The sequence below is a fragment of the Podarcis erhardii genome (genome assembly GCF_964252035.2).
Source record: "Podarcis erhardii genome assembly, chromosome: 10".
NCBI classification, from domain to species: Eukaryota; Metazoa; Chordata; class Lepidosauria; order Squamata; family Lacertidae; genus Podarcis; species Podarcis erhardii.
Window position 1 is genome coordinate 13778143 of NC_138500.1, and position 26511 is coordinate 13804653.

General features: G+C 44.0%; 1 protein-coding gene and 1 long non-coding RNA gene across 4 annotated transcripts in view; one reads left to right on the top strand and one right to left on the bottom strand.

Annotated features, from left to right (window-relative positions):
* The window catches only part of LOC309352041, an 802957-nt gene that overhangs the window by 597530 nt on the left and 178916 nt on the right, over positions 1 to 26511 (top strand). The window lies entirely within an intron of this gene.
* The window catches only part of SOX5 (SRY-box transcription factor 5), a 767649-nt gene that overhangs the window by 588139 nt on the left and 152999 nt on the right, over positions 1 to 26511 (bottom strand). For all 3 annotated transcript variants that reach the window (XM_081879778.1, XM_081879776.1, XM_081879777.1), the window contains exon 2: positions 21693 to 21872. The gene's annotated coding sequence lies outside the window, so the exon portion shown is untranslated. The remainder of the gene's footprint in view (positions 1 to 21692; positions 21873 to 26511) is intronic.

The window sequence follows — 26511 nt, forward strand, 5'->3', positions numbered from 1 at the left end:
ATGACCTTCGGGTGCCTTCCAGCTCTGTGATTCTATTATGCCTGATTCTATTTTTTAATTTTTAATTTATTCATCATTTAATTTAACCATGACTCTTATTTCTAACCTGGCCGTAAATGTCAACTATGCTCACCACTGGCTTGGCTGCACGTCCTCATAAAAAAATCAATACATATGTGGAGAGAGAGAGAGAGAGAGAGAGAGAGAGAGAGAGAGAGAGAGAGAATCTCACTGTCTTCTGAGCACCACCTTTCCAGTTGTCACAAAGGGCAGCAAGAAAGTGAGGGGGGGAGGAGGGAAAATAATAGACCCCAAATGGGTTACAGCAGAATACAACATTTCAATTAGACCTCGGCAAAGGGGAAGGCTTTCTTCCTGAACATTAACCCCCCCGAAACAAGCGATTTCTCTAATTCCTGCCATCATTCAGACTGGCCTTGAATTACCTCCTGATAGGCCTCCCATGCGCTTGCAGATGAGAGAGTGTAATGGGGATCTGTTAATTAACTAGAAGCAAAGTTGCACGGTGGGGATCAAACACTGGATGCGTCCTAAAACTCCCACAGAGAAGATGAAATGCAGCGCAAACTTTAAAGACTTCCCGTCATTAGCCAAGACCTTGGCTGCTCCTGGCCCAGACCCCTCCTGTTCCAGAGAACAATGAGGACAATGATGGCAGAAATGAAATGGTGCAGCAAGGAACAAAGGAATTAGCTATTTACCCACAGAGAATGAAAGGAAAGCTGGGGACAAAGATTGGCGGGGAGGGAGGGAAAAGACGCTTGCTTTTCCCGACGATGGTTCCTCTCTACTTTTAATTAATTTATGGCTGCCAGGGACCTGCACACAGAGCATGCCCAAAAGCATTGTGTGCTTGGAGCGCAGCTTTAAGACCCTCGCGTAACATCTACTGTTTACTCTTCGGTGGAATAACAAAGTGGCCGGGAGGAGGTGGAGGAAGGAGGTCAGGAGCTGAGAAGGGGAGATGTTTTGCTTTCAGAAGAAATGGAAGCAGGGGACCAAAAGGTCACAGTGACCCCCTACTCTGCCTCCTAGGGGCCAATTTCCCTATGAAAAAAGTGCACGGCTTCTCCAAGGATTTTCTTGGATGCAAACAGCGGTGTTCGGTAAAATGCAGCTGTGGACCACATCTGACTCGCGACATTACTCAGCTGCTGTTTACACTAAGTATTTCGCATAGGACCTGGCTCAGTACTGTCTACAACAGGGGTCAGCAACCTATTTCAGCTGTGGGCTGGTCCACCGTCCCTCAGACCATGTGGTGGGCTAGACTATTTTTTGGGGGGGGGGGATGAATGAAGTCCTATGCCCCACAAATAACCCAGAGATGCATTTTAAATAAAAGCACACATTCTACTCATGTAAAAACACCAGGCAGGCCCCACAAATAACCCAGAGATGCATTTTAAATAAAAGGACACATTCTATCCATGTAAAAACATGCTGATTCCTGGACAATTCCACAGGCCGGACTGAGAAGGCGATTGGGTTGGATCTGGCCCCTGGGCCTTAGGTTGCCTACCCCTGGTCTACACCGACGGGCGGCAGCCCTCTGGGATTTCAGACTGGGGGTCATACCCTGCCCTACCTGGCGATACCAGGGCTTGAACCTAAGACCTTCTGCATGTAAATCAGAGGCTCTTCCACTGAGCTACAGTCCTTCCTCCGACCAAATTTGGGGACCTGAGCAAAATATGGAGATAACCAAGCAGCCTCTGCAGTTGTTCTATGGCACACACCAGGTTTCACTCAGGAAGTGACTGAGACCCAATTTCGGCTGTCTGTGATAAAGCGAATTAACTTTGAGAGCATGAAATTCTTCAGCTCACATGTGTCCCCTTACCATTTATATGACTGGCAATGAGACTTGGAGGTAATGCATGTGCCCCCACCCCCCCAAAAAAATTCTCTCAAACTTATTTTTCACCCATGGAGGCAACTATGACTGCATTGGCCCCAGATCAGTGAGAATCAATATGGTGCCTATTATTATTATTATTATTATTATTATTATTATTATTATTTGAATTTATATACCGCCCTATACCGGGGGGGGGGGTGTCTCAGGGAGGTTCACAGAATAAAATCAAGATATAAAACAAAATACATAATAAAAACAAAAACAGCAACCCAATAACCCCTGTTGTAGTCCAATAACATCTGGAAGTCACCACACTGACTGCCCCCATGACCCTAGAACACATGGAGAATACGCAGACAGAGGAATCTATATGAGTCTATTAGGCATGGTGGCTCTTGAAGACCAGAAGCCATATGGGAAACCTTTCGAAGCCTTGGGGCTGCTGATGTTGTAGGATGACAATTCTCATGGGGCATGCTGACTGAGGATAATGGTGTTTGTAGTCCTGGAATGCCTGGAGGCCAAAGGCTGGGGAAAGCTGCAATGGGGTCTCCTACAAGTACATTGACAAGGGTATCTCCAGATGCATAACACTGGTTGGGTCATTTGGGCTAGCACCAATCCAGTGTCCCTAGAAGGATGTCCAGCTTCATTCAGTAAATGAAGAAGTATCTTTGCTGTAGGGGTCCTGATGTGGAGAACAGCATTTGTCCACGTCTTATTCTTTCAAATATGTAGAGAAGCAGGCTCCAACAGTAGAGACAGGGCATCGCACAGAACTACATGGCCAAGTAGGGATTTGAACCCTAGTCTCCCAGGCCTGGCACTCTAACCACTGCACCACACTGTCTCTCAATTATCTTGTGGCTCAGCTTGATGCTTCAGTTTCATGACAGCCTGTTGCTGAACTGTGCCCAGCTTCGAGAAAGGAGCAACATTTTAACAGTGCTATGATATTCATGAAGCTTTGGGTCAATGCCAACGAGGCATAAATTAGGCTGATTTAGATTCCGCCCTCTTCCTGCCATTGCCAGCTGCTGCCCCCTGCTGCCTCCCTGAATGAGGCTCCAGTTGACAATGGTGGCATGAAGGAGAAAAGAGCAATGGCCGGCAACAGTTGAGAGCCAAGGCTCCCTAGGGAGTTGGCAAGGGGGTGTTCGTGGCCCCAGAGCTGGCACAATCGAGGGGGTGACTGACACCAGCATAAGGTGCTACTCAAAACACTGCCCATATCTGCCCCAAAGTGCAGCCAAGGACTCCTTCTCTACATTTCCAGCAAAAGCTGCAGTAATGCGGGTCAAATTGCTGTGACCATCAAGGGGCCGTTTATTTGCTTCCTAGCTGGAGATGGAGGTAAAATTTGGTTTTGTTCGCATTTTAATGAGAAACCACCTCATTCACGCTTCTTAAACCGTATGCCAATCAAAAGACAGCTATCCTTTGAAAGGCGCATTTTTCTGAATTTTTCAATATAAATTTCAGTGTGTATTTTTGGGGGAGGAATGCCTATATTGTGGACTAAGTGTGACTGAAATGCATAGATTAGTGAAAATAGCATATAATAATGCTTTATATTAGGGGAAACAGACTGCAAAATCTGAATGCTAGTCTAAACTACACAGAAAAAAATGTTTTATTAGGAGAAACTCACGCAAAACTTTCCGGAGGATTTTTTTTAAAAAATCCACAAAATTCTGCAGAAATGTGGATAACTATTTAAGATCGGAAAAATGAGAAACTGAAAGAAACCAAAATTCACAGACCCATCTAACCTTATTCCTAATAGATCATTCTCATTGTACCAATTTGCCCTAGGTAACCCACATTGTTTCCATGTCAATTTGAAGCAGCAAACCCTTTTCCTCTACTACTCTCGAACTTCCAGGCTGCAGCCCAGCTAAAGGCTATGGGAGTTTTCTTAGGGACCTAGGCAAGAATGTTTGACCCTAATTTTGGAAGTAAACTGCATTGATTTCTGCAGGAAACCCCTTTTCAAGCACAAACAACCATCAATTATTGGATAGGGCTACCAATGCCAGAAGACGCACGTGGGCATGGGGGCACCTTGGCAGGAACAGGAGGGGGTGCTATTAAAGCAGAAATGTCTCGTGCAAATACATCATATGATCGGATAATATTTTTTCAGATTAGCACTTCTGCAATCTAGTCAAGCCCCTCAGCCACAATTATTAAAGCACGAAACTGGCTGCATTAAATTGAAATCACCTGTGACTGAGACTTTCAAAGACTAATCTGCCAGTTCTCACATGCAAGCAAAATGGAGGGGGGGGGGGAGAGATGATTGGTTAGCACAAGATAGTTTAGCCTTCTTCAGGCATTCTGTGTTAGGGTTAAGTAAGGTAAAGGTAAAGGTAAAGGACCCCTGGATGGTCAAGTCCAGCCAAAGGCGACTATGGGGTTGCGGCGCTCATCTCGCTTTCAGGCTGAGGGAGCCGGCATTTGTCCATAGACAGCTTTCCGGGTCATGTGGCTAGCATGAATAAACCACTTCTGACGCAACAGGACACCGTGATGGAAACCAGAGTGCACGGAAACACTGTTTACCTTCCCAGCACAGTGGTACCTATTTATCTACTTGCACTGGCGTGCGTTCGAACTCCTAGCTTGGCAGGAGCTGGGACAGAGCAACGGGAGCTCACCCCCTCGTGGGGATTTGAACTGCCGACCTCCCGATCAGCAAGCCCAAGAGGCTCAGTGGTTTAGACCACAGCACCACTCACGTCCCTTTGGGTTAAGTAAGCGCATGAGCTGGCAAGCATACGCTGTCACTGTCCCCTTTCCACTATTTCGGTCACTCTCCGTGGAAAACCAGGGTTCCAGAATGTGCAGTGATTTCAGTTAAATGCAGCCAGTTTAAACCTAACACAGAAACGTCGAAAGAGGTCTACTTCTGCAACTATTTGTCCATTCCCAAACCCTCTTACTGAATGAAACCAAGTGGGAGAAAAAAATTCTGATTGCAAGAAATAAAGTGTGTCTCCTGATGGTCAGTATTTTGCAGGAGGGATTCAAGCATATATTGGGAAATGTAGGTATCGTAGAACTGTAGTGTCAGGAGGGACCCCAAGGGCCATCAAGTCCAACGCCCTGCAATGCAGGGATCGCCGCTAAAGAAACCCTGACAGGTGGCATTGCAATCTCTGCTTAAATACCTCTGGTGAAGGGCAGTCGACCACCCTTTGTAGTTTATGCAATTAAAATGGGTCAAAGCACTCTGCCACCCAAGCAGAACAAATCCACTTTTGGGAATCATAGAACAGAATGGTAGAGTTGGAAGGGACCAAAGGGGTCATCTAGTCCAACCCGCTGCAATGCAGGAAGAAACTGACTTTTCCCAGTTATGAAAGTAATGGGGAAATGCACTGAAAAGTGTGGCATGAATGAATCATTAGCAGGAAGAGGTGTAAATGCTATACAAGCAAATCAGGATGAATACAGGACAGATTCATCTCGTTGACAAATAACCTCCCCGCAAACAAAACAGAACAAATATGCAATAAAGACTAGGTGCTTTCTAACTTCTATATATTTTGTGGAAGCGAATCAAGACAGCTGCTCAATGAACAGGTGGTCTGGAGGAGCCCAGAGAGTGCAAGAGAAAGTGCAAGGAATAGCTGGCCTGATTTTATAAAGCCCTTCCTTGGCAAAATAAATCACTAACGAAAGGCAGAATCTGTAAACACCTTGGCATTGCTTCTGTATCACTTTGTGTCCAATGGCAAGTGCCAGCGCCAAAGGTACCATAGGCGTTTGGCTTCCACTTCACCAATAACAGACCTTATACAGTGGTACCTCGGGTTACATACGCTTCAGGTTACATACGCTTCAGGTTACACTCTGCTAACCCAGAAATAGTGCTTCAGGTTAAGAACTTTGCTTCAGGATGAGAACAGAAATAGTGCTCTGGCGGCACGGCAGCAGCAGGAGGCCCCATTAGCTAAAGTGGTGCTTCAGGTTAAGGACAGTTTCAGGTTAAGTACGGACCTCCGGAACGAATTAAGTACTTAACCCGAGGTACCATTGTATAATAATCCTGCTTCATAGCATCTTGGGATGGCTGTGATTCAAAGCAAACCATCGTGCTCAATGGCCCTTTAAGTGTAATTCATGGTGACATGACATGGAGAATCAGCCACTGAAGGGTATTTTTTAATTAATTAATTAATTAATTAATTAATTGATCACTTTATTTTGCTCAGAGCAACCCAAAAGTTTTTATAACCAGCCAAACAAAGAGACAGACAATCCCGCAGCCCATAAGATACCTTGAAATCAAGAGGGAAAAGACATACATTTAAAACATCCCACCCACTTCGAGAAAGCCACAGATAGCTAAAGGCCAAAGGCTTGGTTATAGAGGAAAGATTTTGCCTGGTGCCTAAATATATGCAATGAAAGCACGAGAAGAGCGTCTCTGGAGAGAGCATTCCACAAACAGGGAGCCACCGCAGAAAAGTCCTGTTCTCTTGTTACCACCCTAGACCTCTTGGGGCGGAGGCACATGAAGAAAAGTCCCAGACGACGATTGCAGGGTCCTGGTCGGTTCATATGGGGAGAGGCGGTCCTTGAGGTATTGCTGTCCTCAGGCATTTAAGGCTTTATAGGTCAAAACCTGCACTTTGAATCGAGGCTGGCAACTAATTGCCAGCCAGTGCAGTTGGGCCAGGATATCATCATCATCATCATCATCATCATCATCATCATCATCATCATCTTTATTGTCATTGTCAGGTCAGAACTGTGCACAAGCTTCACCCTCAATCCAAACAACCACATTTTAATGTGTGGCACGTATAAAATTATTAACCCCACTCCACGCTGTAGTTTTGGAAAAAAACAACAAAAGCCTTTCATTTTGCAGGTAATTGTAGCCTTAGGCAAATGTAACTTACAATCACTGGTGAAGAAGATTCGCTTTGGTGAATTAAAAATCGTAAGAGTTATTTCACTAGAAAAAAGGGAAGATATAAAGAAGCTCAAATGATTAATAAGAGTGCGTTTTGCCTTTCTCTCTCTTTTTTTTAAAGAAAAAATTAATTTGATGACATGAAAGCCCAAATCCTTGTATGTTATAGACTTCTGTGATCCTGCTTTTGTTCCAGAAATTTTGATGGCGGGGTGAGGAGAGGGAGAGAAGAGAGAGAGGAAGTAAAACTAGTTCATTTGTCTGTGTAAAAAGCAGGATGGGGGGGGGGGAGTGCAAGACAGAAAAAGTTGGCCATAACCGAAGGGCCTTGGCTCCAGCTGAGTGGCTGTTATTATGACAGCGAAGGTCCACCACACGATCAAATCATAGCACTAAACGTTGTTACAAGGCCTTTTACAGCTCCAATATCTGGGTTACATGGAAACCCGCCGTAGAGCCTCCCTCTACGATGAAGTAAATGTCATTCCAACTGGCATCTTCTCTTCTAGCGAGTAATTTCTCTCAGCTGATAAATCGATACCGGGGGTGGGGGGTGGGGGTGGGGAGAGACAAATGAGGCAAGCACAATGGCCACATTGAGGATCACAGTTTTATTCGTTTCAGAGCCCCCGTAGCAAAGTATTATTATTTTTTAAACACACACATCCAGGTATAAATTGATGCATTTGAGCTTAAGAGAGAGAGAGAGAGAGAGAGAGAGAGAGACTTAAAGAGAAGGGGAAAGTCTGGAAGATGAAAAGAGAAGAGATTCTGCAAGTCTGCGCATCTTGTAGGCAAGGGGCGAGGTGGTCAATCCCTGATATTGATCTAAATTAATCTCCAAACCAAATGCAAAATACAACTTGGACGGAGGTGGGAAATGTTCCAGGAAGCCGAAATTATATCAAATGCTTTTAAACAATGACACGATGGACATCATTCGTAGATGGTCAGGCACATGAAAATGCTATGGCAATTTATCTTCCATTTTCCCCGCTTGATACAGTCACTGCATGCCCAAATTAAGAACATAAGGTGTCCCATAAGCAAGGCAGCCCTACCATTAGGTAGAGTGAGGCAGCCCCCCCTCAGGCCACTGATCTGGAGTGTCATGAATGAGCAGCAAGCAGTTTTGCTTCCAGGGAAAGGCGATTGTGGGCTTTGCTGCCTCAGGTGACAAAATAACTAGACCAACCTTGGGTACTATGTATCTTGACTTTGGTGAGGGCTGTTACTGCTGCACCTCAGGCAGCAAAATGTCATGGACCACCCCTGCCTGTGACAACTTACCCAAAGAGAGCCCTGCTGGTTCAGGCTAATAACACCATTTCTGGCATGACTGTGCTGGCTGCCAGTGAAGTTTCTAAGCTCAGTACAAAGTACTAGTTTTGACCTATAAAGCCTCATGGGGCTCAGGACCCCAGTTCTTCAAAGACCACCTCTCCCCACATGAACCAACCCAGACCCTGCGATCAGCATCCCTGGCCCACCGGATCCTATTTGATCTAGCCAGCTTCCTGATTGCAGTTTTGTTTATTAAAAAGGGGTGGGCCAAAACCCTTATGGTTGACTGCCAATATGAATGTGGGAGGAAAGGAGGAGGGGAAAAAGTTGGATGCTAAGTTTGAAGTACTAAGTTAAAAGTACCAAGCTAAATTACAAATACTGTATATGCAACATTTCACTTCTTTTGTAATAAGCGAACCAGACCAATAGCGGGTCCAACGGTCAAGAGGTTTCTGGTTTCTGCACATGCTGTATAGGGAAGTGAGGGACAGATGGGGCTTCTCAACCTGGGAAGGTAACCCACCTAGGAGAAGGAAAACTCTGATCATAAACCTCTGCTGCCTGTCTTTTGGAGGAAAAAGGCTAAGGCTTCCTCAACCTCGGCCCTCCAGATGTTTTGAGACTACAGTTCCCATCATCCCTGACCACTGGTCCTGAGAGCTGGGGATCATGTGAGTTGTAGGCCAAAAACATCTGGAGGGCCGTGATTGAGGAAGCCTGGAGTAAACCCTACACAATCTGGACTGGAGTCCCTAAGACAGTTGAATGATGCCTTATATACCTCCTTCTGGCAACTCCTGCAGCCTTGCTGGTGCCAAATGTCTTGCTCTGCTTTCCTTTGGGCCACATTCCTTTGGATCAGTGAAGCTGATGGGGAGGTGGGTGGTCTTGTCGCCTGGGCAGCCCAGGACTTCCATACATACTGCCCAGGCTTATGCCCCGGGGAGGTCACTTTGGTGCTGCTAACAAAGCAGTTTGACTTGTTCACATTGGAGACAGTGATGGCCACCAGCCTAGATGGTTTTCAAAGAGGACCAGATTAATTCATGGCAGAGACAGCTATCAATGGCAACTAACCAAATGGCTAAGCTCTGACTCCACTGTCTGAGGTAGCAAGGCTTCTGAATACCAGCTAGTGGCAGCTGCCGGAAGGGAGTTTCTTGCCCAGGTCACCATCAACTCTGCTCCCGTGGCCCTGGGGGAGATGAGGGGGTTTGAAAGCAGGTCAGAAACCTATGCACTGGTGTGGAGAACGTCCAGTCTGATGGCTCCTCCACATCACTGGCAACATGAAACCCCCGGGTATAGGGTGGTATATAAATTCAATAAAGAATAAAAATAATAATATGGAGATCAGCTGGAGGGTCCAGCTCCCTTCATTCCACATCTGAGAGAGCTAGTGTTCAAGGTCTGAGCAGGACTAAACTCTAACCTGGGCCTGGGTCTCTTCCATGGAGCCAGTATGGTGTAGTGGTTAAGAGTGGTGGGCTCGTAATCTGGTGAACTGGGTTCACTTCCCCGCTCCTCCACATGCAGCTGCTGGGTGACCTTGGGCTAGTCACACTTCTCTGAAGTCTCTCAGCCCCACTCACCTCACAGAGTGTTTGTTGTGGGGGAGGAAGGGAAAGGAGAATGTTAGCCACTTTGAGACTCCTTAGGGTAGTGATAAAGGGGGATATCAAATCCAAACTCCTCCTCTTCTTCTTCCAACTTTTTAATTCTATGATCTCAGAGATCAACATGAGAAGTCGTAGGTGCGTACCTGAACAAACAGTATTCCTCTGTGTGAAATTAACATATCAATAAATGCATTCGGGGCGAGGGGGGGGGAATACATACACATACATACCATTAGACCTCAAAACTGAAGAGGTAGGTTACCTTTTAGCCCAACTTTCATTTAATGCTCTGCTCGCAATATTGGAGACTAAAGGGAAGGAGAATTCTCTCTAATTTCTCTCTGCATCCGTCCTCCCCATCTCCTCTTTCATGAGCTGACCAAGGAGATGAAATCTGGGTACTTTAATTACCATTCCCAGCCAACCGCCTGGCCTTTGATATGGAAATACCACTTCAACTCTGGCTCTGCTGCTGCTGCTGCCTTTGCCTGTCCCCTTCCTCCTTCCAGCCTTCCCAGATGAATTTTAAGCAGCCTTGGAAAACACACACACACACACACACACACACACACAACACCTGACAGCAAGAACGAGTGAGAACATGTACAAAGGGTGACTTCCTGGCCAGTGTGATGGGGGCCGTCATCTCTGGGGAGGGAGGGACTGGGGACTTTGGGGGTGGCTGGCTTACATCTTCTGCATGCCCCGCACCCTGCTATCAGCATTTCTTCTGGACCTCAATTCACATTAAAGGGGAGAAAAGGGAGGAAGAGGAGAAAGGAGGGGAAGAGAGAAGAGAGGCATTTGAAGAGCTGTCATGTACGGTTACCCTGTTATTGTCATCTGCCTGCTGCATGACTCGCGGCTCTGCTATAATTATTAATTGCACTTGTCAACTGTCATTAATTCCTCTTTAGCATCCCTGTCTTGGAGTAATTAGACAGAACAGCCTCACTGCACTCATTGTTTGGAGAGGCCCCTGAAAAGAGCCCGGTGGGCTTTGATGGGAGAGACAACCATGGCTAATAGAACAGAGATACCTTGAATGTAATCCTGTCTAAGGGAAGTGATGGGGGGGGGATGTGACTGCTAGGGAGTGGCTTTGGATCGGGACCATCCTTTGGGCAAGCGATTGAGGAGTCAATGTTTTCCTACTCAAAGCACCAGTCCAAGGAACCTATGGAGGTGATGAAGGTAACTCCGTAGTGAGGTCTACTTGCACCACCCTGAGCAGAGGATGAGGCAACAGAAGCCTCTGGTGAGAGGATGGGTGGTGCCACTCCATGCTGCGGGTGGGAGGAGTCTCATTTGAATGCACTCCTGCATTGGCCTGCACAGCTCAGTTGGTTAGAGCGTGGTGCTGATAACGCCAAAGTTGCAGGTTCGATCCCCATAGGAGACTTGGGAGCAAATTGAAAAATTAGCACAGCGGGGAGTGGCCTGGGCTCCAACATTTCTTCCTGATGTGTTGGAATTTATTTTTTATGGGTTTTTATTTATTTATATACAAAAAGTAGGGTAATGAAAACACTGCACCTGCAATCCAAAGTGGTCCAACCCACACTTCTACCTTCAAAAAAAAAATCATAGAAGACACTACTAACAGGGAAAGGAGAGGTGGATTCTCAAAGATGCACAACATTGGGTTACAGACCATGGCCGAGGCCCAGAGCTGTCCATTTAAATGCCTTTAAGGAAGATCTTTTCAAAATGTAGCGTAACAATTCTATCCCACTGCAGAGTGCAGCTTCTGCCCAAGCCATGAAAGCCTTTGAAAGTCCAGACCTGCTCATCATCATCAACACCATCATTTTCTACTTCCAACTCTCTGCAATGAAGGGTGCTTAAGTTTAAGTGAGGATTTATAGTTCTGCTATATTTTTAGTTCGGTAGGGATGATTTTTGCCCAAGGCAGGTTAAAGAAGAAGATTTTTTTCTTCCCCAAGGAAGAAAGCTTTCCTCAAAGGGATTAAAAAGCTAGTTAAATGACCATCACGAAGGTCATTATAGCAATAAGATATTTTTTAAAAAAAATTTTTAACTCTGGCAGTCTTTCACTCTCTTGGATTACTTTGATATTTTACTTTTCTGACTTAAGAGAATAAGAACATTCGTGATTTTTCCAAGTAAGCAGCTATAGCTTAACTTAGTGGTTATCCCCCAGCCAATCAGGATGTTAAAGGGCTCCCCTCCCATCGTATAGTAATATGGGCCAAAGTATATATATATATAAATATTTCTCAAAAACCCTTTTAGGTCATTATGCCAGGGAGTTATTAGGTTGGAAAAGAGCTTCTAGGCAAATGATGCAATTCACGAACCTTTTACACCAGAAATAATGGTTGGATTATTTCTGCCTCACAAGCAGTCTTGAGGTCTTGATTTCTTTTTTATTTTTGGAGTTCCTACACAAAAGGCAATGTTCCTTTGCTGTTGAGTAATAACACAGAGCAGTTGAAAAGGTGAAAGGAACCTCAACACTGAATAGGGAGATTGTAATTAAAGTTACAAACGTGGTAATGAGAGCAGGTTGTTTTGAATTGGGGAAAGAAGATCTTAATTTTCTCCTTAGGATTCTTTCTTCCCCTGACCACCCCTCCCTTCTTTGCTCACATTGTTATTTTCCGCTGCCAAGGATGCCCGATTCTTCTAAGTCCCCTTTATGCTTAATTATGTGTAGGTAGGGATGCAGGTTAGATTTGGTTTCGGTCATGCTTTAACACAGGAGTAGGCAACCTAAGGCCCGGGGGTCAGATGCAGCCCAATTGCCTTCTCAATCCGGCCCTCGGACGGTCCAGTAATCAGAGTGTTTTTACATGAGTAGAATGTGTCCTTTTATTTAAAATGCATCTCTGGGTTGTTTGTGGGGCCTGCCTGATGTTTTTACATGAGTAGAATGTGCGCTTTTATTTAAAATGCACCTCTGGGTTGTTTGTGAGGCATAGGAATTCATTCATTTTTATTCCAAAATATAGTCCGGCCCACCACATGGTCTGAGGGATGGTGGACCAGCCCACGGCGGGAAAAGGTTGCTGACCCCTGCTTTAACACAAACCTACCCGATTTGCACTTCCCACAACAATTTGCAAACCAAAACCCAACTACCCTTCAAAATCCATGCTTCTTTCATCATTCTGGTCTCAAGAAATATCTGAAATAATTAAATCAGTTCTTTAGGCCTTCCCATAACTGTCATTGCTAAATATGTGGACAGATCACATGAAAAGCTTGTCACTCTAAAGAATTTTTTCCCTGGATGTTGGCTGCAGCTAGGGCTTCAGTAGCCCAGCAATGGAAAACCTTGAAAAAGATACATGTGTCTTCATGGCATAAGAACTTAGGGACTTTAGCTGTTGCAGAAAATATTAACAACAACAACAACAACAACAACAACAACAACAACAACAACAACAACAACAACAACAACAACAACAACAAATAAATAAATAAAGTGCATGTTTCCAGAGAGATGGAGGTTCAGAATGTCATCTATTGGGAGTTTATTACTTATGTTTCGGACTTCGGTGCCCAACATTCACCATGCAGTTCAGGATATATGGAAGCCTTGGTATGTTACCATTTCTTCCTCTTCTTTTTTTGCTTACTTTCCTGTTACATTGTACGGTGCCCTGCAACTGCCCCATTGGGGTGATTTTTTGTTTCAGTACAGTGGTGCCTCGCAAGACAAAATTAATCCGTTCCATGAGGCTCTTCGTATAGCGGTTTTTTCGTCTTGCGAAGCAAGCCCATTGACAGCTTAGCGGATTAGCGCTATTAGCGGCTTTTAGCGGATCAGCTGATAAGTGGCTTATTAGTGGATCAGCTGATAAGCGGCTTAGCGGCTTAGGGAAAGGGGAAAAAAGGGGGGGGAACCCACAGGAACTCGCAAGACATTTCGTCTTGCAAAGCAAGCCCATAGGGAAATTCGTTTTGCGAAGCGCCTCCAAAACAGAAAACCCTTTCGTCTAGCGGGTTTTCCGTCTTGCGAGGTGTTCGTCTTGCGGGGCACCACTGTACTTCCTTTTTCATTGTAACATAATGACCATTACTATGTTACAATAAAAAGAAGAACTAAAACAAAAATACACATTTGCCCAAATTTTTCAAGATCATTCTCTAGCCAAATATATATATATGTATATATTAGGGGAAAGTTTGCATGGAAATGTGAAAGCATGTTAGTAGATTCAGGTAGGTAGCCGTGTTGGTCTGACGCAGTCGAAATAAAAATTAAAAAAAAAAATGTCTTACAGACCAACTAAGTTTGTTCTGGTATAAGCTTTCGTGTGCATGCACACTTCTTCAGATATTAGTGGAAACTGCTTGCAAGAAGGTGTTGATTTGGCAATATTGCAAACAAAGATGTGTTTATTAAGAGAAAAAGCAAAAATGTGGAGAGCTGGAAAAAATGAGAAACATAGGGAAATTATAATTGACAGACTCGGCCAATTTCCTCAATCCAATGTCTGGCTAGTGGGAACCGTGCTGATGGGGGAAGTTGTGCAGCTTCGCTGACCTTGCCCCCCATACCTAGAGGGAAAACTATGGGTCCGTGCCCTCCTGCATTGCCCTGTGGTTCCGCAGAACCCCCTGTGAATAGGACTTTGCTATCTTTGAGATCTTGAACAGAAAAGGTTGGTCCATTAGCGCATCTGGGCACTGCCTTACCAGTCTCAGTCTGCAAATTTTAGCCATGGAAGGAAAGGGGCACAGAGAGAGAGAGAAAGTGGTGATTTTGCACACATACACGGGGAATGAAGCAATCACATACAGAGAAAGGGGCGATTACATACACATGCACATTCACAGAGCTTGCCATCCGTCTTGTGCAGGTCAGCAATAAAACTGGTGTCAGTGAAATTAACTCTTTATTCAAAGAAACCAAACAATGCAGACCTAGTGATCACAACAACTCTTCCCCATAGGTCTTGCCACAATGAGGCAGTCGCAAGGATTGAAGGCTCCTCCCTTCCCACCGCTCTGTAAGGCTCCTTCCCCAGCAGCCTAAGGCTCTGCTTTCTTGTTATTCATTGCCCTGCCCTTCTCATTTCTCTGTGTTCTGGGAGACCAAGGATGAGGGGAGCTGGTTGCAGCAGGAGGGGGAGACTACCTGGCTTCTTCAGCAACCTGCCTCATCTCTGTCTCCTGGCCCTCTTCCTCTCCTGCCACTGAATCTGTACTGCTCTCTGCCACAGCCTCTTCCTGCTCACTAAACCCTGTTGCCCCTTCAGCCTCCAACACCTCCTCCTCCCAGTCTTCTCCCTCTGACCTCTCATTGTCACCCCACCACCAACCCCCTGGCTCTGAACCTTCTTCCCCTGGGGATTCCCCAGATGGTGTCTCCTACCACTCCTCTGAATCCAGCCAGTGCTTTTTTCTGAAGGGACGCATACTCCTAAACATTTTGTGAATCTAAATTTGGCTTCATTGAGGGGCAGTATTTCAATATGAGTAGGAAAATGAGAGTACCCCCAAACATATTTTTTTAGAAGAAAAGGACTGCATCCAGTCAGTCCTTGACACTTACATGCATTTCTGATGTGGTCCTTCACTTTAGTTCAGTGTTATCATTATAATAATAATAATAATTTATTATTTGTACCCCACCCATCTGGCTGGGTTTCCCCAGCCACTCTGGGTGGATTCCACAGAGACCAAAAATACACTAAAATGTCACACATTAAAAACTTCCCTGAACAGGGCTGCCTTAAGATGTCTTCTCAATGTCAGGTAGTTGTTTATTGCTTTGACATCTGATGGGAAGGTGTTCTACAGGGCGGGCACCACCACCGAGAAGGCCCTCTGCCTGGTTCCCTGTAGCTTTGCTTCTCGCAATGAGGGAGCCGCCAGAAGGCCCTCGGCGCTGGACCTCAGCATCCAGGCAGAACGATGGGGGTGGAGACTCTCCTTAAGGTATTATATAATTCAGTAAGGAGGACAAGTGTAGGGCAAAACTAGAATTAGTTGACTCTACCCTGTAACTGGCTCTGGCGCCACCTACTGGTGGCCTCCCTGTCCTCTACCCTACTAGTTCCAGTGTGCACCAGCCATCACAGCTCTTAAAACACCTTGGCCTTTTCCTCCATCTTCTTCCCATGCCAGACGCAGTATGTCTTTTTGACTTGCCACGTCCATTTCTCTTAGCCTCATTGACTTCCACCTAATCACAACTGAGCTTCTTGGAAGCCTTTTTAACGGGGTCAATCGAGAAATTATGGGCAATTCGCATTTAAATAGATATTCCCAAAATTTGGGGGCGGGTGTCTGTTTTTGTCCCAGAGATCACATAAAATATTACATTGGGGGTGGGGAGCTGTGGTACAAAGAAGAAAACAAAGGGAACGGTAACAATGTGGCCAAGCAGCTCGAATCTTCTAATTTATGTAGAATGGATTATTACTTCGACAACTTGACCCCGGGCAAAAGTTCCTCAGCTGAGAAGATTTACAATCTAATTATGCAGCAAGTTCTGCTGTGGCAGTTTGGGTCTTCTATTACATTACATTACATTAGCTAAAATAGCTGCTTCCTCACTCTCTTGGTGTTCCATACACTCCAATCATCTGCATCTTTCTACTCTTTGGCTGCTTTTAGTTAAAATATACATATTTATGCTGATGCCTTCTTACTCCCAAAAGCAGCCGCGGAATTAAGCAGTTGATGCTTTACATGTTCTGCAATTTGGGAACTCCCTCTCAGCTGAGTGACTTTAAAGGACCATCAAAGTATTTTTCATAATTTTTCCAATGACCATTTTTGCTCCCCCTACCCCAACTTGTCCACAAATAACTCCATGAAAAAGCCTGGAGCTAAGATCTGTTTTGTTTTCCCATCATTCTTCCCTGCAAGCACATCTAGTTCACTATAGGGCATAGCAACACTGGGAATTTTTTTTGCTCCTAAATATATTGCACAGTATGGGACTTCCAGCATACAAAGACACCTGAATATTGTTTTAGACCTCTCGGCCATCAAACCTGGCATTGGTTATTCTAGCTGGTGGTGGCTAGGGGTGAATGAGGGTCACCTAAGTCCAGCCTCCTGCAATGCAGGAATGTCAATTTTGCACATATTCACCCATCAATCTGTTTCATCCCATATCCACATTAACCCAATGTGCAGCAGAATTCATATTTAACTATGCATGTATTTTAGCTCATCATGTGCATTTTAAGACACTTTAGCAGGCTTTTTGAACTAAGCACTATATCACAAAATTTGGAGAAGTGTGAAATCTAAAGGATAATTATGTTTGATCCATATATTCATCCTAGGAGGTGCTCTGGAATACACGGAAACTGAATTCTTCAAATATCCATCACTCAAAATCGCCAATCAATGGTAAGCTAGCTCTGTATACATATTTGATTGCATGCAGAAAATTCATTTCTACTCCACAGGTCTCATGTGGAATGCTTACTCCTTTCTCCAAGGGTATCCAATCATCTGGGAGTACATTTGGAAATCTAAGAGACTGCAGCAGGCTCCACAAAATGCCCAGACAGAATTACTAATAGCAATGCACAGCACTGCCAGCACCCCATAGCAGGCAAAACACCTACATGCCTACAAAAATAATAAGCCACAATGCAAGAAAGCTCCCCAGAAACAGGAAATCTACCCCAAATCAGACAGTAGTGCCCCCACACTTGATAGCATCATATCCTGCCTCCACTTTATCCTTGAATCGTGACAATCCCAGACAAATGTTCAAAATGTCCAAAACCTCGCAGACACACCTGCAAATGCTAACTCCTAAATGTGTTTATCAGCATTTATTTCTGCATTTCCCTATTTTTCAGACATATACCAAGGAGTCAAATTTAGGTGAATTTTAACATTCACCAATACTATTCTGAATCTTCAGATAATTACAAAAAAAAAACATAAAATCATCTTGTTAGCTTTCACATTGTGAAGGTTGTTGCTCAACAAATTTAGGAAAAAACTTCCTTCTTCCCTCTCCCTTTCTTACAGTAAATGTCATCAATTTAGCAAATGTTGACATTTTCCATCATTTATGGTGCCTACCCTTCCCAACACGGGAATTGTGCCAGCAGGAAGTGTGATCATCAGAGAGCCCAATGTAGTTCTGATGCTCCATTTCCTATAATGCCTTGGCTTTTTTCATGCACTAAGAAGCATCCTCCTCCAAGCATTTAAGAGCTCAAGGGGAGAAATTATGATGCTATTAGGTGCTTTTAATAAGGATGCAATCTATGACATGCCTAGGATTGCATTGTAAATCTTGTCCTCATCCACAGCTAACAGATATGTTCCATGTCACAGATGTACTGTAAATGTTAAAGACAAACCTCACAATATGAAGCATTTCTAACATTTACCGCTGGCCTCCTAAAATAAATCTTAAGAATAACTGGTAAAAGTCAACATTCACCAGTTCATTTGTAAATAGATATTGGCTATAATCCCCACTCACCCATAGAAAGCAAGGAGTTGGAAGTTCCAAGTTCTAAGGAACAACATTTGGTTTTTAGGCAGTCAAAATACCGAAAAGAAAGAAGTGGTTCTTTCCCAACGGCTGGCAACCTCTGTCGCACCAAAGGCCTTAAAGTCAACTCAAAGTGAGCCATTACTCTGTGACCCTTAATTATTCAGAAATAGTTTAGCAACTGGCAGAAATACTTTATCCTCCCTATAAGTATGCATTTTGCTGTGACCCCCGCTGATGGGTGAAAAGTGATTTCTTGTTTGATAAACTCACTTAGAAGTGAAGGCTGATTAATTGCAGTTAGGAGTCAAAGGTGAATCAGAGAGCTGCTGGAAATAAAAAGAAACCTTTTATATAAGATGATATATTCAAATATATACTGATGTAAAATACCACTCTGTGATTGTCAATAAAATGGGGGCACAGTGTCCTTCAGACCACAAGCTGAACACTTTGGATTATATAATTTTTTAAAAAATGGGAGTTTTCCTTTATGAGCTGTGCATAAGGCTTGGTCTGTAATGCAGCAGAATGAAGTGGTAGAGTCCTGAGGTGGAGCGGACCTCAGATTGCATTTACAAAAGGTTCTCCCAACTAAAGCAAACCAACCCCATACTGGAAGAAAAATACCTTACAAAGAAAATGGTTCTAAATCAGGCCTAAGTCTGCTCTGGTTCAGTGCAAGGTTTCTACTTGCAGGGAGACTGCTCAGCATTCAAAAATGATCTTACCTACCACCCATCTTTAAGTGGAACAATCCATTGCACCACCTCATCTTGTTCCATGCACATGCTAAGTCTAAGGTCTAACCCTCACTGGGTGGTAAACCTGTCTTGACTGTACCACCTTGGACTCATGAGGGCTCATGATCAAATGTTCCTTTATTTTATTTTATTTTATTTTATTTTATTTTATTTTATTTTATTTTATTTTATTTTATTTTATTTTATTTTATTTTATTTTATTTTATTTTATTTTATTTTATTTAAAAAAACAACCTTACCTACAGAAAACTAGTCTGTCAGGGTGAAGGCTAAACTAGAAACCTACTCAAAGAGATGCTAGATTTCTATATGAAGGCAATTCTTGTGTGGAATAGCATTTTGTCAGATGAGGCCCCCACTTGCTGCCTGAGGTGGTACAGATCAGGTACAGGGTTATCTGAGGAGAATTAGGCCTCAGGTAGACTGCCAGTGTATACAAAGAGACAGAGAATAGTTGGTTGTGGTCATAAAAAGCCAAAAGCACCTCAGACCCAAAATAGCTGAGAAGAATGCTTCTCACTTTTGAATTATGTCACTGGAGGAGACTCTTGAGAGTCCCCTGGACTGCAAGAAGATCAAACCTATCCATTCTGAAGGAAATGAGCCCTGAGTGCTCACTGGAAGGACAGATCCTGAAGCTGAGGCTCCAGTACTTTGGCCACCTCATGAGAAGAGAAGACTCCCTGGAAAAGACCCTCATGTTGGGAAAGATTGAGGGCACAAGGAGAAGGGGACGGCAGAGGACGAGCTGGTTGGACAGTGTTCTTGGAGCTACCAGCATGAGTTTGACCAAACTGCGGGAGGCAGTGGAAGACAGGAGTGCCTGGTATGCTCTGGTCCGTGGGGTCACGAAGAGTCTGACACGACTAAACGACTAAACAACAACAACAAATGCTTCTCACATCAGCAAAGAGACATTTCCTATCTGGGTACCACACTGGCAACACACAAAGCTTGCATGGAAAGGTGTTCTTCTTCGCTGCCCCCAGCTGTGGAGGAATATTCTTTCTCTGGAAGACAATGGGTAGGCCAAATGCAAATTATCGGTCTATAAAGCCCCCAGTCAGCCCTCTTTACTTGAAGGATCACCTTACTGCAGAACAGGAACTTTAACAAAAGTGCCACATATTGTCTGTTCTGCACTTGTAAGCAAGCAATCCTTTAGTGTGGCAACACCTACTCTCTGAAATTCCCCGCCTATTCACACAACACAGTTCTCTTCATTGCACTGTATCTTTATAGCAAAGTATAGTGAGGAACACTAAGACACTGATGTGACTTCAAGGCTGGATTACTGCAATGCACTCTGTGTGGCCTTCCCTTGTGGTTGTTTTCGAAACAGCAGTTAGTGTCGAATGCTTTAGCATGATTGATGTCAGGAGTGAGTTCCCAGCACTGTATCACACCTCTGCTCAAAGATCTGCCCTGGTTGCTGAGCCAACTTCAAATCTTACTATAGGGAACATAAAGCCCTTAACAGTATGGAACCAGTAAATGTCTCTCAAGCCTTGTCCCTTATGTGTCTGCTTTACCACCTAGATCTGCACAACTTGCACTCTTGCACAACACAATGTTCACTCCACATCTGTTAGGAGTTTTAGCATTCAGTGTACCAACAGCAGACACATCCGTTTTGTTGTTTCAGACTCCTGGTAAAAACAATTCCTTTTTGGGAAGCCTACCTGAGCATGTGGGTTAGAAGCGGGTGGCGCTGTGGTCTAAACCACAGAGCCTAGGGCTTGCCGATTGGAAGGTCGGTGGTTTGAATCCCTGTGACAGGGTGAGCTCCCGTTGCTCGGTCCCAGCTCCTGCCCACCTAGCAGTTCGAAAGCATGTCAAAGTGCAAGTAGATAAATAGGTACCACTCCAGTGGGAAGGTAAACGGCGTTTCCGTGCGCTGCTCTGGTTCGCCAGAAGCAGTTTAGTCATGCTGACCACATGACCCAGAAAAACTGTCTGCGGACAAATGTCGGCTTCCTCAGCCAGGAAAGCGAGATGAGCACTGCAACCCCAGAGTCGTCCGCGACTGGACCTAACTGTCAGGGGTACCTTTACCTTTACCTGAGCATGTAAACAAGTTTGGCATACTTGTTTTTATTTTTTTCCTGAACTTATTTGCATATTGCTAATTGCTATAAACTATTTCACATACACTGCTTAGAGGTTCTTTGCTTATTTGGTTGATGAGTTCCTCAAATAAACAAAAACTGGGTTTCAAGAGTCCATCTCAGGTACAAAGCCCACTGAGAGGCCTTGGCAAAACCTCTCGGGTAGGGTTGCCATATATCTGGAGTTTCCTGGACCCAGCCAGTATTTGGACCTCGTAAACAGTATCCGGGCAGAAATCACTGAAATGTCTGCAAAAATCTGGACGTATGGCAGCCCATTACGGAAGTGTAGATTTTGGCAAATTTCATCAAAAATAGCTCAAAAACTCTTTTTTTTCTTTTGAGATTTTTGCAATATGGCAACCCTATCTCAGTGAATGTACGTTGCAAGGGTGTTGCAGATATGTAACACTGCTGGGATCTCCTTGATAGAAGGAGGACAGGATCCAAAGGCAAGTTATCACCATCAGTCTTGTTCCATAATCTTTTACACCTTCTGCCCTTCAAATGTCATGTGTGACAGAAAACAAGAGGTTTGTTCCATACCACCAACCCAATAAAACAGAGGATCGTGCCTCAAAGCAGAATGTATCATTATATCAGAGTGGAAAACACAAATCATGGTCATATAGGAATTATTCAAGCGGAATCACCTTATCCAGTTTCTGCTTTTGCATTTTCATATCGGACACCTCTGCGCTGTGTGCCCTTCACAATATATGCAATGGGTTTGTTTGCGATGTCCTACCCAATAGCACCGAGCTGTAGGTTTTCCTATTCTTCAGAGTCTTCAAAGCACGGTAATGGGAACGGAGTCATTAGCAGGAAAAGGGCTAAAAAACAAAAAAACAACAACATATCTGTGAGCATTTTGTATACATTTTGCCATCCCAAATCTTAGCCAAATAATCATATCAGTTCAATCAGTTGCAGCGCCATTCTAACTATGTCTACTCAGAAGTAAGTCCTGCTAAATGACTCCCAGTTAAGCAGGATAAAGATTGATGGTTTAATTGATACAACCTGCATAAACACTGGATCTGAAGGAAAGAGCCTTTGCTTCGGAGATGATGTATTTGTGCATCAGAGCAATCATCAACTTACAGAGATTTTTTGAGTCTCTTATGATGGGGTTCGTCTGTATTTGGCAGGATTAGGGTGGATGTTTCAGTCCACCATCATTCCAAGTCTTCCTCTGGGAAGGAAACTTAGCAGCAGCCACAATTCCACCCCTGCTACTGTGCCACTAAAATGGCAGTCCCCCCCCCCCCCGTTTGCCAACTGAAAATGGGGTGTGAGTGTCAGGAACCTCCACACAACTGGGGATCTTGGCCAGTCAGGATCCTTGCTGATGTGGTGGAACTCTGGACTCATGGGGCCAGTGTTAGAAACTCAGACATATAAGCTAGGCACCAAATGTCTCCTTAAACCAAGGTTGTGGTCACCAAAATGGAATGTCTAGTTGCCATTTTGGGGGCAAGTTGGCTCTAAAGCAGTGTTTCTCAACCTGTGGGTCCCCAGATGTTGTTGGACTACAACTCCCATCATCCCTGACCACTGGTCATGCTGGCTAGGGATGATGGGAGTTGTAGTCCAACAACATCTGCGGACCCACAGGTTGAGAACCACTGCTCTAAAGTCTTATCCCCCCCCCCAAATGATAGACAGGCTGTGACTGATTCTCAGTTAAACATCTGGTTAGTTCAGAACACAACCTTGCGCTAGTTAAGAGCTTTGAGAACTGAAACAGGAAAAGTCACTTGATCCAGGCACAGTCAACATACTGTATTTTTTGCTCTATAAGACTCACTTTGTCCCTCCTACAAAGTAAGGGGAAATGTGTGTGCGTCTTATGGAGCAAATGCAGGCTGTGCAGCTATCCCAGAAGCCAGAACAGCTATCCCAGAAGCCAGCTATCCCAGCTATCCCAGAAGTGCAGCTATCCCAGAAGCCAGAACAGCAAGAGGGATTGCTGCTTTCACTGCACAGTGCTCTTGCTGTTCTGGCTTCTGAGATTCAGAATATTTTTTTTCCTTGTTTTCCTCATCCCAAAACGAGGTGTGTCTTGTGGTCTGGTGCATCTTACAGAGTGAAAAATACGGTATATATTGGCCTATTTCGACCTCTTTTTCTTAAGGGTGACACGGACGCATTCATAACATAAGAACATTCTGCACAACTGTGAGCACGGCAGTGGGGTGGGGTAAGTGAAGACAAGCGACAACAATTAACAATAACATTCACCGCTCCTGCTCAGGCTGCATGGAAAAGCATTTGGGTTTCTGAAATTCATTCCAACTGTGCAGATAAAATATTAAGGATAGAATTCTACAGGATGTGGCATTAATGTGTTAAAACAGTTAATTGGCGGAAATGACTGGCAGAATCCGAGACCAGGGAGAAGAGTTGGTGGGAGAAGATTGGAAGAAATTTAAAGACTATTTACAGAAACACTGTAAAATTATTGAATGTTAATGATGTTGGAATGAAATGAAGTGGTCTTAGCAATAAGATAAAATAGGGATATGTAAAAATGGATTGATATTAGATGAAAATTTGAAGTTATAAGATGTGAAGATAAAGACTTAAGAGTAAACAAAGAGGGTATGGATTTGCTGAACCAATTTGGAATTGGAATACAAAAAAGGGAGGTGTAAGAAAGTCATGAAAATAAGTAAAAGAGCAGTAAGATAATAGAAAGAGGGGTTTATTTTTAACTGTTTTTATTTTTTCTTTTCTTTTCTGGTTTTGCATCTGTTTGTATTTTCTTTTTATTATTTTTGTAACTTTTTCCGTATTGAAAAGCTAATAAATATTATTTTAAAAAATAAAATAAAAAATAAAACAGTTAAGATCCAATGGTCCCCAGGCATGCACCTCCAGATGGTGAAGATGTCAGGCAGCATCCTGGCACCCGGGCATCTTCACTTGGTTGCAAGTGGCTGATAGCCAGGCGCTAAATGTGCCCGGTGCCTGGCTAATTTCAAACACTGCATGGGGCTTAAAGACTCCTTGCTCACCAACAAAGTATGGTATGCCTCTCGTCCATTTGCCAAGGAAAGACACAGGTCTCTTGGGACCAGATTTTGTGTGTTGTTTCCCCCATTAGTCTACATTGTGTGTCTAAGTTAAATAAAAGTTTGCAGTCATCTAAATGGCAGCCATCCTCTGAATTGCCAAAAATGTGTAGCAGCAAGTTTTGCTGCTGTTCAGTGCAGAGGAGGGAGAGGGGAGATTGCAATCTATTTCCCAACCTGAGTCATTTATCCCCTATTAGATAAAAGTATAATAGACTATACCAAAAGGGTCACTGGCCTTCCATTTAATGATATTGCCAGCACCAATCTACATTTTTTCTTTCTCCCGGCTGCATCCCACAACACAGAATAAATGGCTGATCTCTTCACAATAACAGCTGATTTCTATTTATTAAGCTAAAAAGGTCACCATTTTTTACGGCTAGGCCGCCCCGCACTATTGATAATTTTATGCATAAACAAATGGCAAATTTGTGCCACATAAATATGCATTAGCAATTACTTTTTCTCCGGGCAACGCTCACCGCATGCAAATGCGTCCCCCTGGTAGGGCTGGGTGGCTTTTGTTTTAGCTCTTGAATGGCCAAACAAAAGAGCACAATAATAATAATAATAATACACCGATTTTTTAAAAAAAATAAAAATAAAATAAATGCCAATCAATAGGAAATGCTAATGCAAAGGTAAATGGCAAGAAACTTGCTTGAAAGGAAGAGAAGAAAGAAAAAGAGAAAAAGCAACAAACAAACGTAATGAAAGGGTGGGGGAGTATTGCATATGGGTGGCTCTCAATTTTACACCTATTTCAACAATTAAAAAAAGAAAGAAAGAAAGAAAGAAAGAAAAAGAAAATCCTGAAATGGCTAAATTGCTCTTGAAATGGTAACAGACAGACTGGCATTAAACCAGACACCAGATGGAGGAAGGAGAAAAATACATACAAGTTGAATAAACACCAAAGAGGACACAAGCGCACATCGGGGGGGGGGTGAGGGAGAAAAAGGGAAAGGAAAAGGTTGGGGATGCATACGCAGAGTTTTGAAGGTAATTTATGCAGTTCTGGAGTTGTCACAGATCCATTCCTGTTTCTGGGTGTTTCATTTTTTTAAAAAAGTGGGAAATATAGCCAAGCATCAAGAAGTTGCTGTCTGAAAAGCAATCGACTTTATTGCAATTGATTGAGATGATTATCTGCATGCACTTGTTTAAAAGTTGTTTGTTTTTTAAAATCGATCAGCGTCACACAAAAATAAAGTAAAAATGCAGTGGGACAGATTGGAAACAGTAAATCCATAATAACAGGGTCCAATGCGATGGCTCTGGGAAAAGCCAGGGCAAAATTATATATTCACAAGATGTCTGAAGCAACATCCTATTGGGGCCTTAGCTCTTGACACCTTGCCATTATCTTTTAGGCAAACTAACCCAAGTTGTAGGTGAGTGTGATGATGCTTCACTTGAAAGTGGAGGAGCTCCAGCTTCATTAATCTGTATGATGGGTGGAAAACCTCAAGTCCGAGGGCCAAAAAAGACCCCAGGGCCTCAGGACTCGCCCTCGCTCTATTTCCCTCCCTCACTAGATCCAGCAGGACTCCTCTTATTCTGGAACACAACCTGTCCCAGATTTCTAGGAGGACTTATTGGAATCTGCCATGGATCCCACCAAGTTCTGGAAAGTCTTAGACCATGTAGGTTAAATCACAGAGCCTAGGACTTGCCGATCAGAAGGTCGGCAGTTCGAATCCCTGCGACGGGGTGAGCTCCCATTGTTCGGCCCCTGCTCCTGCCCACCTAGCAGTTCGAAAGCACGTCAAAGTGCAAGTAGATAAATAGGTACCGCTCTGGCGGGAAGGTAAACGCCGTTTCCGTGTGCTGCTCTGGTTTGCCAGAAGCGGCTTAGTCATGCTAGCCACATGACCCGGAAGCTGTACCAATAAAGCAAGATGAGTGCCGCAACCCCAGAGTCGGTCACGACTGGACCTAATGGTCAGGGTTCCCTTTACCTTTAATAAGGTACCCTAATTGATTGATTGTGATTTTATGTAAACTGTGTTACTTTCATTGTTGTTAGCCGCTCTGAGCCCGGCTTCGGCTGGGGAGGACAGGATATAAATAAATTTTTATTATTATTATTACCCAAGCACTGAGAGAGCATTGCAAATTCCAAAAGGATAGTCATTTAGCTTCTTGCAGCTAAATGAACAATGCATGCTGCGCCACTTAAACAACCATAGATAACATTGCATGACATATGAGCCAGTTCTTAGGGGCCAAGGCCCCCATGGTTTGTTTTTTAGGGGACTGGGTCCCCCTCAGTCCTCAGAGGGTATTCGGCTCTGCCCCAGGCTCCTCACAACTACACACATGATGTTGCGCACATGACATCAGGACAATGTGGGGGCCGCCTCCCTCCATGTGAGAAGATGGTGCCTCT